Below are 14,008 nucleotides of genomic sequence, written 5' to 3'. Positions count from 1 at the left end.
ATGCCCACAACAACTTCATTTGGTTGATGTTATTGTTTTCTATATTCCAGATGAGGAAACTGAAGCTCAGAAAGAATGTTTCATGACCAAAATCACCCAGTTTGTAATAGCGATGTAGGGCTGTCCAAACTGATTCAGAAAGTGCCAAGCAGAAAAGAAACCCCACTACCTAATTAGACTGATCGGAGAAGGGGAAACCCCTTTCCTCCTATCATTATCACATCCTCCATGCAGTTGTAACACATAACAGTTATTAAGCATCTGTGTTCCGTGTAAATTCTGGTCCTTTCCATCTGTATGAAACTGAGTGCTTTATTTTTAAGCCTTTGAAGTGATCGCCTATAGAATCAATGAACTAGCAACATGGGGCTGACTCTATCTTTACAAGATAGAGGGGAAAGAAAGGATTGAGGCAAACTGTAGGTTAGGATTTCATAGTCAGAATAAAAAGAATTAGGTAAACTGACTAAGACAGCCGAGACAAAAGCATTCAGGCTCCTCTTCTTTCTCCTGTCCTCTTTTCCACAGCATAAAATGAGTACACACAAAAAATTTCTTGAGGAGATTGCAGTCTACAAGGGCTATGGGCTTTAACCCTTGTAGAGTGTAGATATATTATTTTTTAATTTTGCATTTTTAATACCAACCAATTATGAATGCTATGACAAATATCATTCAAACAATACACTTTGAGGGCTGGTGTTAGTGGAGATTTCCAGTGTGAGGTCCTTGAATATAGATAATTTTGAAGCTTTTCCCTTCTTTATAATTAGTTGTCTATTAAAAGATCCCCTTCAGAGAATTCCACCACTTGAGAGAAGGGAGAGTTCCTGAGACCATTAATCCTACATTCTTATTGTGCACATAAGGCAATATGGGTCCAAGCAAAGGAAGAAACAGGTCCAGCTTCTCAGAAGCAGAGCTGGGATTGGAATTCAGGTCTCCTCTGGCTCAGCATATTCTTTTACCAGAAATATCTCTTTGATTTACCTTAATAGTGCCTTCGGGTGGAATCCAAAGCATATGAACATGGCATTATGATACAAGTTGCAGATGAGGAGTCCCTGTGCTTTGGTAAAGTCTACCTATCACTAGCCGGCTGAGTAGTCTTAGGAAATGTTTTAATCTTTTTAAATCACAGTCTTCTCCTCTATAAAGTGAAGTTGCTCAATATGATTTTTATAATCATTTTGCTTTATAACGTGTGACTCGTTGATTTTAACCTGTTATATTTGTGAGTTAACTTCTACTTTTCACAAGGCACATGGGCCCTCTTTTCCTTCATTAAAATTCTCTGGATTGCTGATAAAAATGATGTTGAAACCAGACAAACTCTAAGGACAAAATAGACATTTTCAGACATGTAAGAACTCAGAAAATTTATTTCCCTAGGGCCTAGTTTTAAGTAGTAATTTATGGCTATACTCCAGCAAATCAAGAAGCTAAGAAATATGTGAGTCAAGAAGTGATAAGAAAATCCTAGGGTGATAAGTATATACCATGCCTAGGAAACAATGCATCAAAATTAGAACAAGCCAGTGTTTTCAGAAGAAAGAATGGAATCAATTCCAAAAATAAACAGGAAGCTAAATGATATTAGTCACATGTTGAAAAAAAAGTTTGCATATATGTGTTTTTTATCATTTAACAAGAACAAAGAGACAATAACAAACACCCAGAGGAAAAAATTCATAAAACCATCAAAGAGTTCAAATACAAAGCAAACTAAAATGTGGTATAACTTAGAGCAATTAAAAATGTAAGAGAAATTATTTGACCTGGAAGATAGGAACATTGCATGTCCTTTGCATTGGGGTCATGGCCTTTAAATATTTCAGAAAAAAAGATGAAATTTTAGCACGCTACTGAGCTCTGCAGCATACATTATTAACATACCATGCTAATGAAATTTCATGTTCTTGATTTTCAGCTCTTAGCATTTCCTCATCTCCTCTTCTCCCTTCTGCACAGTTTCTATTAATTATATTGTTACAGCTGTAAAGTTGTAATCTATTTGGTAGCAATATTAAAAGTTCTACATGTTGTCACTTTTTAATTTTTTTTTTTTTATGGAGTTTCATTGTTGTTGCCCAGGCTGGAGGGCAGGGGTGCAAACTCGGTTCACTACAACCTCCGCCTCCAGGGTTCAAATGATTCTCCTGCCTAAGCCTCCCGAGTAGCTGGGATTACAAGCGCCCACCACCACGCCCGACTAATTTTTGTAGTTTTAGTAGAGATGGGATTTCAGCATGTTGGCCAGGCTGCTCTCCAACTCCTGACCTCAGGTGATCCACCCGCCTCCGCCTCCCAAAGTACTGGGATTACAGGTGTGAGCCACTGCGCGTGGCCCTACTTTTTTTTTTAATTCTAAGAGTAAGATTCACATAAAACCTTCGTAGTGATTGCTTCTGTGAACAGAGATTGGGGAGGAAATGTGACGCAGAAATTGTAATGACTGCTTAATAAGTAAAAGTCTGTGAGTGCTCCTAGATTGTAGGGCTCCTAAATTGAAAATGAAGTAGCACCAAAGGAATTAAATAATGAAGAAACAAACAGGAGTAAGCCGGCATCTCATAATATCAAAGTAGGGAGACATGAGTATGTGCAACGTTTCATTCATAGGTTTCTCTTCCCTCTTTTCTTGCTCTGAGTCTTTACCAACAATATTTTGAATTATACTGATCATAAAATCAGATTTTTTTTAAACTAGAAGTAGGCTAACACTTTTAAATGGTCTACTGAACCATTTCATTCGCATTTCTTTGTTTTAGGGCAGTGGTTCTCAAACTTCAGAGCGCATCAGAATCACCTGGAAGACTTGTTAAAACACAGATCGCTGGGGCTTACTTCCAGAGTATCTAATTCAGCAGGTCTAGAATAGGACCAGAGAATCTACATTTCTAATAATTCCCAGAAGATGCTGATATTGCTGATCCCAGGACCCCATTTTAAAATCTCTGACCTAGGGAATGCCTGGGTGGCTTAATCACATTCTGCTAAATGGAAGTTTCTGGATGATTCCTGTCTCTAAAAGACTGGGCTACATTAACCTAAAATAAACCAGTTTAAAATGTAAATCCTAATATGACTCTGACATTTAACAAAGAAAAATTCTTCAAGTTTCAAGTTTCCATAGCCCTTCAATAACTGTTGAGCAGTCAGCTTTCATGGAGAGATCCAGTAGCACTGAATACAGTTGATGACCTTTCATATTTGGTTGCATTTCTGTTTCTCTGTGTGTGTGTGTGTGTGTGTGTGTGTGTGCGTGCACACGTGTACATATGTGCCCATATGGGTATATACTTACAGATACATGAATATAATGTATACATGTGTATGAGCAGACATACACTGTATAAATATACATTTGTTTTTGCTGATTTATTCTTTATTCTTTTGCAATTTAAAAAGCTCAAGACTTTGTAAAAATGTGATCTAAATGTTCTTGAGAAGAAAATATGAGGAAAATCATTATTCTACCTAAATAATTTTTACTTCCTTTTGGTAGCTTTAGAAACTTAAGCTAAGGACATATACTTAATTTTTAGTGGGGGCCAAAATGTTGCACTGCTCACTGTTCTTTCTCTAAGTACCCACAATCTGGAGTTTGGGTCTGCATTTTGGGAGAGGTAATTTATTGCATATTTTACATTCCAAAGCTATTTCCCTAACAGAATCCTTAAAGATATCTGAATAAGACTTTCTGTATGATTTTTGAGGATAATAGTTCATTACTGATTTCAAATCCTGACCATATGGATACAAAGGAAAACCTCACTAAGCATGAATTTTGCTGTAATCCAAGAAAAATCATTAACTATATGAAGGTTCATTTAAAGAGAAACATTCTTCTCTTCGTAGGGGATTTTTAAAGATGATTTTGTCCTTTGATCCTAGAATTAAAGTTTTCATGAGTTATTTTAAAATGAAGAAATAGGTCCCAAACTTCTCTGCACTCTTAGTAAATGGACAGTTATATTTATTTTATGGTGTTTAATTAAGTCTAGAAATGTGAATGGCCAGATGTTCTTCTCAAATCTGAGTTGCATTATGGTTTGATGTGGGGTAACATTTATTCCTTATTTGAACTTTGTCACTGGTTTGTATGAGGGTTGACAACCTGTTCTAGGATTGCTGTTAAGGCAGACTGTGGTTTACAATCTTACCAAGAAAAGATGTTTCTGTTTCATAAACCAAAGCCATCTCTGAAGTGGGTAATGACAATAAATTTATTGTATTTTAATACAAAGTCTACCTATTGATTTTTAAAAATAAGTTTATGGAGGTATAATTGACATTCAAACAATCTGCACATAATAAAGGGTAAAATTAACCAGTTTGTATATATTTATAACCCATGAAACTATCAAAATTAACATAATGAATAATACCAACTTAATTTCAATAGTATTCAAATACTCTGCTTCTATCATCTGTGTCCTTCTCCCTTTATATTGTTATTGTCATATACTACATATTTATACATTGGTCATTATAGATTTATAATTATTATTTTATGCAGTTGCCTTTTAAATCATATAGGAATAAAGGAGGAGTTATAAACCCAAAGTACAATGATATTAGCTTTTGTATTTATCTACGTATTTACTTTTACTAGTGTTCTTTGTTTCTTCATATAGCTTTGAGTTACCGTTGGTTGTTCTTGAATTTTGGCCTGCAGGACTACCTTTAGGATTTCTTGTAGGATAGATGTACTGAAAACAAAACCTCTCAGCTTTTGTGCATCTGGTACTGTCTTAATGTCTCCCTTATTCTTAAAGGATACAGTAATTTTGCCAGATATAAACTTCTTGGTTGACAGGCTTTTGGTTGTTGTTTCCCCAGCACTTCATCATCCTGCTGCCCTCTGGACTCCATGGTTTCTGATTAGAAATCAGTTGTTAATTTCTTTTGTATGTGACAAGTCATTTTTGTTGTTGTTTTCAAGACTGTCTGCACAATTTGACTACAATATGTCTTGGTGTCAATCTCTTTGAGTTAATCTTGCTTGATGTTTGTTGAGCTATTTTGATGTATATGTTCATGTCTTTCATCAAATTTGAGGAGTTTTGAGCCATTACATCTTCAAATACATTTTTTCTGCTCCTTTCTCTCTCTGTATTCTCCTTCTGGGACTCCCATGATGCAAATTTTGGTAAGTTTGGTGGCATCTCACTGTTCCCTCAGATTTTGTTCATTTTTCTCTTTCTGCTGCTCAGACTGGATAACTTTCATTGTCTCATCTTCAAGTTTGCTGATTATTTCCTCTGCCTTCCTGCCAAAATCTTCCACTGCACCCCTCTAGTGAAATTTTCATTTCAGCTATTGTGCTTTTCTGCTTCAGAATTTCTACTTGGTTCCTTTTTAAAATTTCTTTTTCTTTATTGACATTCCCTCATTGTTCTTACATTGTTCTGACAATTTCCTTTACTTCTTCTGTTGATGGTTTTCTTTAGTCATTGAGCATATTTAACACAGCTGACTTCTACCACTAATAAATATTAATATCTGAACTTCCTCAGGGATAGTGTCAAATTCTTTTTTTCCCTGTGAATAATCCATGTTTTTTTAATTTATCATTTTCTCTTCTTTTTAAGGCTAATTAAGTGAAGAAGTGAAAGTTTCTTTTTATGCTTTTCAATTTTATTGTTGTTGTTGAAAACTGGACATTTTCAGTAACGTAATGTGGTAACTCTGGAAATCAGATTTTCTCCATCCTCAGAAACTACTTTCTTGTGCTTGTTGTGAGCTGTATTAATCTGTTTGTATGATGAATTTTCCAAACCATTTTTGCAAAGTCTGTATTCCTTAGTGTGTGGTAACTGAAGTCCCAATGTTCATTGTCTTTGCCATCAGCCTGTGGTCTGAAAGAGGTTTCTGCATATCCCAAATTTCAGCAGGCTCTCTTTTCCTCAATCATTCCCCTAGTTGCTGTGTTTGATCAGGTCCCAGAGTTCTGAAATAGCTGATTCTTGTAATTTGGCCCCAAGGTTACAGGTTGTTTCAGTAGAGAAATGAAACCCTGGAGGCTTCCACTCGGACATTTTTCATGAAGACCCATTCCATCAGTCAGTGTTTTTCTAACAACCTGTGCACTGATGACTGGATTGTTGGGAACTGTCCCTAAATCAATGGGACTTCTCAGCCTCTCCACTTGCAGAGCTATAGGATACATCTTCAACTTATCACAGTCTACCTTCAAGTAATATTATGCCACTTCATGAATAATGTAAGAATCTTATACACACTTCTGTTTCTCCCTGCCATTCTTTTATGTTACTATTGTCATATACTTTACTTTCAAATTCCACATATTGCCAATATTTTGTTTTAAAGTCATTTATTTAAAATATAACAATAAGAAAAAAAAAAAAAAAATATATATATATATATATATATATTCAAATACTTACAATGTCCATTGCTCCTCATTCCTTTATGTTGATATGTATTTTCATATGGTAACAGTTTTCTTCTGTCTGAAGGACTTTCATTAACATTTCTTATAGTTCAGGTCTGTGGATGTTAAACTCTTTCCACTTTTATATATCTGTAAAGGTTTTTATTTTCCATTTATTTTTATAGATAGTTTTGTTGCTAAAGAATTATAGCTTCATAGTATCTTTTTTCTTTTAGTACCTTAAAGATGTTGCTCCCTTTTCTTTTTGCTTTCATTATTTTTGATAAGGAATCTACTGGTATTCTTATTTTAGTGTTTTTTTCCTCTGGCTTTTAATAAGATTTTTTTTTTTTTTTTGCAGTGGTTTTGACCAGTTACAGGATATTTTTATCTAGTTTTCTTCATGTTTCTTGTGTTTTGAGTTCGTTGAGTTTATTGAATTTGTATCGTTTTTTTCTAAAGTAAAAGTGCTAAAATTCCCAGAAATTACTTTTTTCCAAATTGTTTTTATATCCTCCCTCTTCTTTTCTTTTAGGACTCCCATTACTTGTATATTAAAATAATTGAAGTTGTCCCATATTCTACTAATGCATTTTTTTTCATAGTTAAAAAGCTTTTCCTTTTCCATGTCTCATTTTGGATGTTTTCTATTGGTACATTTCTGTTTACTGATCTTTTCTTCTGTAGTGTCCGGATCTGCTCTTAAACTTTAGCAGTGTATTTTAAATCTCAGATATTGTAATTATGTCTAGAAATTTCATTTGGGTCTCTTTTATATTTTTCGTGTCTTTAACTGTTGGAACATCTGGAATATAAATATTTTAATATTTTTGCTAATGCTAACATGTGTGTCAATTCTGGGTTAGTTTCAGTTGGCTAATTTTCTCCACTTGATACGTCATGTTTTCCTGCTTCTTTGGATGACTATACATTGGATGTCAGATGTTGTGAATGTTTCTTTTTGCATGCTAGGTGAATTTATATTCCTCTATATCCTTGGGATTTGTTTAGAGATAAGATCCAATTATTTGGAAACAATTTTGTCTTTTCAGCTCCTGCTTTTATGATTAGGCAGTCTTAGAGCAACATTTAGTCTATGGTTAATTATTCCTCATGGGTGAGTCAAGACCCGGTTAAGTGCCTCACAAATTACGAGGTTTTCTAGTGTGACGAGTGGCAATAGGCACTACTCTCAGTCCTTTGTGAGCACTGGACACTGTCCCTCAGATCATTTTGGATGGCTCTTTCTCCAGTCTCAAGTAGTTTCTTCACATACATATACTGATCAATACTTTATTGAATACTTATGAGGAAGTCGCTGCAGATCTGTGGGGTTACTTCTCTGTACGGTTCTCCCCTCTCTGATACTCATCTCTTATAAGCTCTAGCTGCCTCTATTTCCCAAACCTTCAGCTCTATCTCAACTCATGAACTTCTTAGGTCTTCCTAAATTAGCCCTCCCTGAATCACTATCTAGAAACTCTCTGAAGTCTATAAAATGAGGTGATTAAAGGGCTTATATCATTTGCTTTCCATCTCTCAGGAATCACTGCCTTTCTCCCCCTCCCCAAGGTCCTGTGTCTTAACAATCATTGTTTTATATATACACGTTTATGGTTTAAAAAAAACTCTGGTGGGAGGGCAAATCTGGCCTGTTAGTCCATTTCGGAAGCAGAAGTCTTAATTTTTTAAAAACCTCCTGCCTTATCAGGGACCCCATTTAGTCTCTGCCTGCTCTAATAGTCAACTTTTTCTTTACCTCATGATTTTGAAAGTCTAACTATAGTTAAAAATAGCATTTGTACCAACTACTTATAGGATCCAGAAAAAATAAACAAATGAACTATATTTCTTCATTTTTATTCTGTACATTTCCACACAATTCACAATACAGAAAAAGTGTCCAAAAAGTAACTGTAACTAGTCAATTTCTTTTTCAGAGATTAGTTCAGTCTCCCAAATTAAATCCATTGAAAATCTCTGTAGAGCAACACAGTGATCAAGATACTTTATATAAATAGGAAATGCAAGAAAATTAGGGAAAAATACTTTATGACTTTGTTACAAAAAAACTTCATTCTTCCCGTTCCCATCCCAGCCCCCCACCCACCCACCCTCCCTCCACTTCGTATTATCTGAATCCTTCTTTACCTGGAAATAAAACTTCATCTTTCTACTGCCACAGCTGCTAGTTGTTTATAGATTCCACCTGCCAGCTGGCAGTTTTGAAAAAGCTTGGTTCTGGGATGTGATAGGGCAGAATCAGAAATCACGAAAAAGCCCTTTATAATGTAACTGCAACTCTTCATACAGATGTAGCCTTTGCGAGTGGAATACCCACAGCCAAGGGTACCCTGGATGCCTGGGAACGTTTTCCCACTCAGAAATCAAATTAAATCAAATATATTCATTCTTTTAGAACCAACATTGTCCTCTATTCCTTAATTTTTCACAAGAATGGTTTTCCTCACTTTCAATCAGTTGCGGTCTGTATAATATTCAGATTCATGGTGGCCCACTTAACTATTGGTAATTTTAAAAAACAGCCAAGCTAACCTTTGCTGAGACCTTTGCTGGCCCCTAACTTTTCAAAGATGTGTCTTGCAAAATATTCTGTTGTGGTAGAATATTTTGTCTATGAGAGTTCTGAACCTCCTTCCCCAGGATGGCAAGAATCCAAACTTTCCCAACTTATCATCGGTAAGTCAGGGACAGCATCAAAGTTCTACTTGCATTGGAAATTATTGTTGTATGTAATTAGAGTCTCAATTCAACCAATGATGGGTGGGGAGAGTGGCAAATAAAAATTATTTGATCTCCAGAAGATTAGGAGATCAGGAACCATTTGGGTGCATATAGAAGGTACAATAAATATCAAGGCTAGATGGTATCTTAAAAGTGATAAACCTCACCAACACATTTGTGAGAATTACCTATAAATTTTGAAACAAAAAACAGGGTAAACTGACAGGACTTTCGTATCTGTGTGTGTTTTATAAGTAAAGAGTAAAGACAATTTGTAAACATATATCTATCATTTTTAAGAGGAAAATTTATATTTAAACCCAAAATAACATCACAGTCTCTGAATATTTAAGTGAATATATTTACATTTGTGGGGGAAAAAAAAACCTCCCTAAATATTCCTTACTTTTTTCAAACTTTATCAGGGACCAGAACAAGTTTGTGGACAGGCGTAACATATTATAAGAGGTTGGACAAACTCCTTCCAAAAACCACCTCGTCCTTTGGAAAGCTCCATTAAAAAGTTCTTCTGTTAGCTGACCCTGCTTCCCCCAAGTTCCACACATAATCTAATTCTTCCATGCTGCATAAACTGAAATTTTCACAATACCCCTTCAAGCCACTTTGAACAAGTTTAATCTTTCTGTATGTTTCCTGAGTTTGATTTTCAATATCTGCTAACACTATCAGTCATTTATTTGATATTACCATGAGAATTTGTGTTAATACTAGAGTCTTCTTATTGTACTACTTTTGAGAATCTTTTTTCCTTTCCTCATAACTCTTACCTCTTTTATTCCCCAAAACCAGAGGCAAGAAGTAGAACAAGAAAGAAGGTGGAGCAAAAGCAGGTCTTTTCTGCAAGACTCTGGATATGGACTCGTTTCTTAAAATTATCTCAAGTGACTTCCTCCCTCACCCAGTCAACCTGAAATCTAGGAACTCAAGCTGTATTACAGAGTTAAGGGATGATGGGTAATTAAAACTGTAATCCACCTAAACAGAAATATGACAGAAACATTAGTCTACTGATATGGGGTTAAGTCTTGTTTCAGGACAAAAAGTTATAGAAGGCGCCTCCATGCCTCTGTATTTGTAGAGGATATAGAATTTCCCATTGTGTTCTCCAGTCCTGACTCTACACCCCAAACAACAAATGGGTAGTAAGTAGGCGAAAGAACAGTAAATCCTTTGTTTTCACTTTAACTCCTGAATTTGTTACCTTTTTGCTTTAGTAGAAACATATCTTTTTTAGGAGATTTGGGAATTGGCTAACATTTTTGTCAATTGTTAGCCAATTTAGGAGATTTGGGAACTGGCCAGCAATTGTTAGCCAGTTCCCAAATCTCCTAAAATAGATATGTTTCTACTAAAGCAAAGTGTGCTTGTGTAAGCAAGGCAACTTTTTAGGGTCATGAAATCCCTGCTACTAAATTATTTGGGATATATTGGCAATGATGGAAGCTTTTTTAAAAAAATTCCTTCATTGCTATGTATTTGACAGGACCCTGGGGAAAAAAACAGGCTTGAATTGAGTTCTTTTCCAGTCGAAAATTACAGACATTTAAACCAAGAAAATCTCACAGAGTTTTTCTAGTCCAAGATCTCTCACAATTAAAGATTTACTTTTGATCTTTGAGTTAGTCATTCAATCTTCACTGAACTACTAAAAGAAACAGTGATAACAACTTCACTGTTTTCCAGAAAGTCCAATCTGTTTTTCTGGATGCAATGTTTAGGAAAAATAAATCCTTATAAGTAATACAGCTAACTCCTTTTCATGTGTTATTGTTCTTTTATTCTACAAATCATCTTCCCTGCAGAACTTGAAACTAACAGTCCTACTTAACCTATCTCCTCTACATATTTCTATTACTAATCCAATTTTGTCTTCTTTCCAAATCAAATATCCTCCTTCTACATATTCACCAATCTGCCCATAAATGCCCCTTTTAAAGTATGAGATTCTGAATTGAAGGACATTTCAAGCCTGTTTGTTTTTCTCTACTTCAAATACGCCAGAATTTTCCATAGGTGTATTAAGCCTCTATGTATGTGACTATGTATTACTATAACACTTAGCTCACATACCCACCCATAAACTTAGAGCAATAGAGTCTTGGATGTCGGGGCCATCTTCAACATTTTTTGTTGCAGCATTCTGAAATTATATCATCCTAATAGTGACTTCTAAGGAAGAAAAATAGGACTAACATTTTTTAAATGTTGAGAATCACAAATAAATTAAAGAAGCTATTAATGCTCACTGTTAATTTCTTCTCTTGAAATCCAACCTGGTATGCAAACATTAGACTTTTCTTTCCTTGAACTATGTATAAGCTGACAAGCCTCTCTCCGATAGCAAAAACTTGACTTTTTGATTTCATATTCTCCCTTATTTCTAACTCATTCTTTCCGTGGAATCTTAGGTAAACATTTTTTTTTCATGGAGGCATCTTCTATATTATGGAAATCTGAACAATTGATAAAAAAACATCCTTAAAGGCAATGATGGAAAATGACTTACTTGGAAAACATGTTAATACGTAATTTCTAAAGACCCAGTTCTGGCTACAGCACTATCATTTGCAATATGTAGCTGCACAGGCTGAATTCACTGCTCTGAGATTCAGTTTATTCATCTAAAATGTCTTATCCGCATTATTCACCTAGTTGGGATTGTTTTGAACCCCAACTGAAGCTCAAACGTGTCAATACATCATAATGCTAAAGCACTTTTTAATTCTTGAAATTGTTCTTAATAAACAGTATAGATTTGACTTGTTTAAACTGTTATAGAGTGAAAACTATATGTGTGTTTCACTAAAGGTTTGAGGAAAAAGATAATTTCAGTATTTCCCACTATCAAAGCCTCCCATTTCAGAAGGCATTTGGCTCAAAATATTGAAATTTCAAAAGTTGGGTGAAAACTTGGATCACTATTTTCTTATTTACATGGGTAGGGACCTCCCTTGTGGCTGCCACGCTGGTGGTAGAAGCCAAGGAGTTTTCCATGATTGCCTTTCATGTACATTTACTTAGCTCCGAAATATCTTACAGGCAGAATTTTCTTCTGTATTTATATTAGATTACACTTAACTCTTATAATATCAAACCACAGCACTTTTTTTATATTGGATGGACAGTAAGACAGATTTCTAATAGAATTTTACTTGACAATGACTAAGAATACTGATCAAAATTTATAAGCTTCCAGAAGTATTTTTTAATTAAATTACACCTTTTAGTATGTTTTCTTTTCACTAGCTCTTAAATTTATGCTTAAAATTTTTAAAATTGATAACTAATGCCATTCCCCTGGATATTTTAAAAATTCTCAGTTACGAAGCAATGTTTAACAAATCAAAAATCAAGATTTTCATAAGTTTTTTAAATAAAATCCTGCATTCAACAAAGCCACTAAAAAATTGCTTTTGAAAAATCACAGCATCTAATTTCAGCCCTCTCAAATCACATATTCCTAATCACAACAGCCCTCAGAATGGTCAGGTATCCTCTGTTTAAATGCTACCAGAGGCTGAAAGTTTACAACACTGTGATATCCACTCCACTATTACATATTATTTATACTTCATCTTCTTTATATTTCGTCAAAACCCATTGAAAACTGCTTATTTTTCCTATTTCTATCCTGAAAGCTAGAATAAATGAGTCTTAGCTTTCATTTTAATAGTGTTTCTAAGTCTTGTTTTAAAATCTTAGTTTCAGATACATTTTTAGAAATCTACTATGACTCCAATAAAATGGAAATGCAAAATATTATTATATTCCTACTTATGTTTTCATTGAACAAAATCATTGCTGGCTAATGAGTGGCTGGTACAATAAAGCCTTGGTTGAATTTCCAGCCCATGCTGGACACCCTGGGGTTCTCCTGCACTGCACTTATCACATGGGAATTTGTCTTTTCTTCTAGATGCCAGCTTCATGAAATCAAGAGTTTTGTCTATTGCATTCATTGTTATATCCTTAGTATGATGCCTGCATCAGAGTGACAAATATTTTTCAAATAATGATTAAATACATGCACGTATGACTGATTCATGGACATATGATTACATGCATAACTGAATACAAAAGTAAATAGACTCTGGAGTCTATGCATTATGAAGATACCAATTTTCACATTTCTACTTTAAAATCTATGCTACAAGAGCCTAAGAATTATTTTTCTCTGCTTTCTTTCTGGGACCTGGTCAGTAAATCTCAGTGTCCTGGGAGAGCAGGTTGTCCAAGGGCATGACTCTTTTCTTGGTTCTTATTTTCAGGTTTCTCATTAAGCTGTGAGAAGACAGTGTAAAATCCACAGATAGCCCTCAGAAGTGTAAAATATATAACCTAGGCCTCCAAGTGCCGTCAAAGAGGCATGTGGCTTACATTGTTGAATGTGGACGCAGCAGCCATGGTTGTGTACCCTCATGTGACTAAGACAGATATTTGCTAAACCTGATAGATTTTCAGAATCATGCTTGCCGTAAGTCCATAAGATGATCAAGGTCAGTGGACATGTATGTGTCCTTTAAGTAAAGGTATACTTGTCCAAGAGGGTAATTTCATTTTGATCTATTTTGAGCATAATATCTGGGGAAGATTTTTGCAGCTGTGTGACAAAATTATTGACAGTAGTAGGCAGAAAGTCCAGGGGCAGGGCTGTTGCTATGGCCCAAAAATTAGAGGGACAAGAGATGAAGGATGACTGGGACACAGAAAAGGGTAGGGTCCAAGTCGATCTGAGAGATCTGGCAGAGAAAGGCCTGTAGGACTTCTAATCAGCTGAGTATGAGATTCAGAGTGAAAGGAGTTGAGAGATTCAAAGGTGGTTCAATTAAGATGCAGGCAGAA

Source organism: Macaca nemestrina, chromosome 4, assembly GCF_043159975.1.
Source record: "Macaca nemestrina isolate mMacNem1 chromosome 4, mMacNem.hap1, whole genome shotgun sequence".
NCBI lineage: Eukaryota > Metazoa > Chordata > Mammalia > Primates > Cercopithecidae > Macaca > Macaca nemestrina.
The sequence above is the reverse complement of the archived record's forward strand: the minus strand, read 5'-3'. Positions refer to the sequence as shown.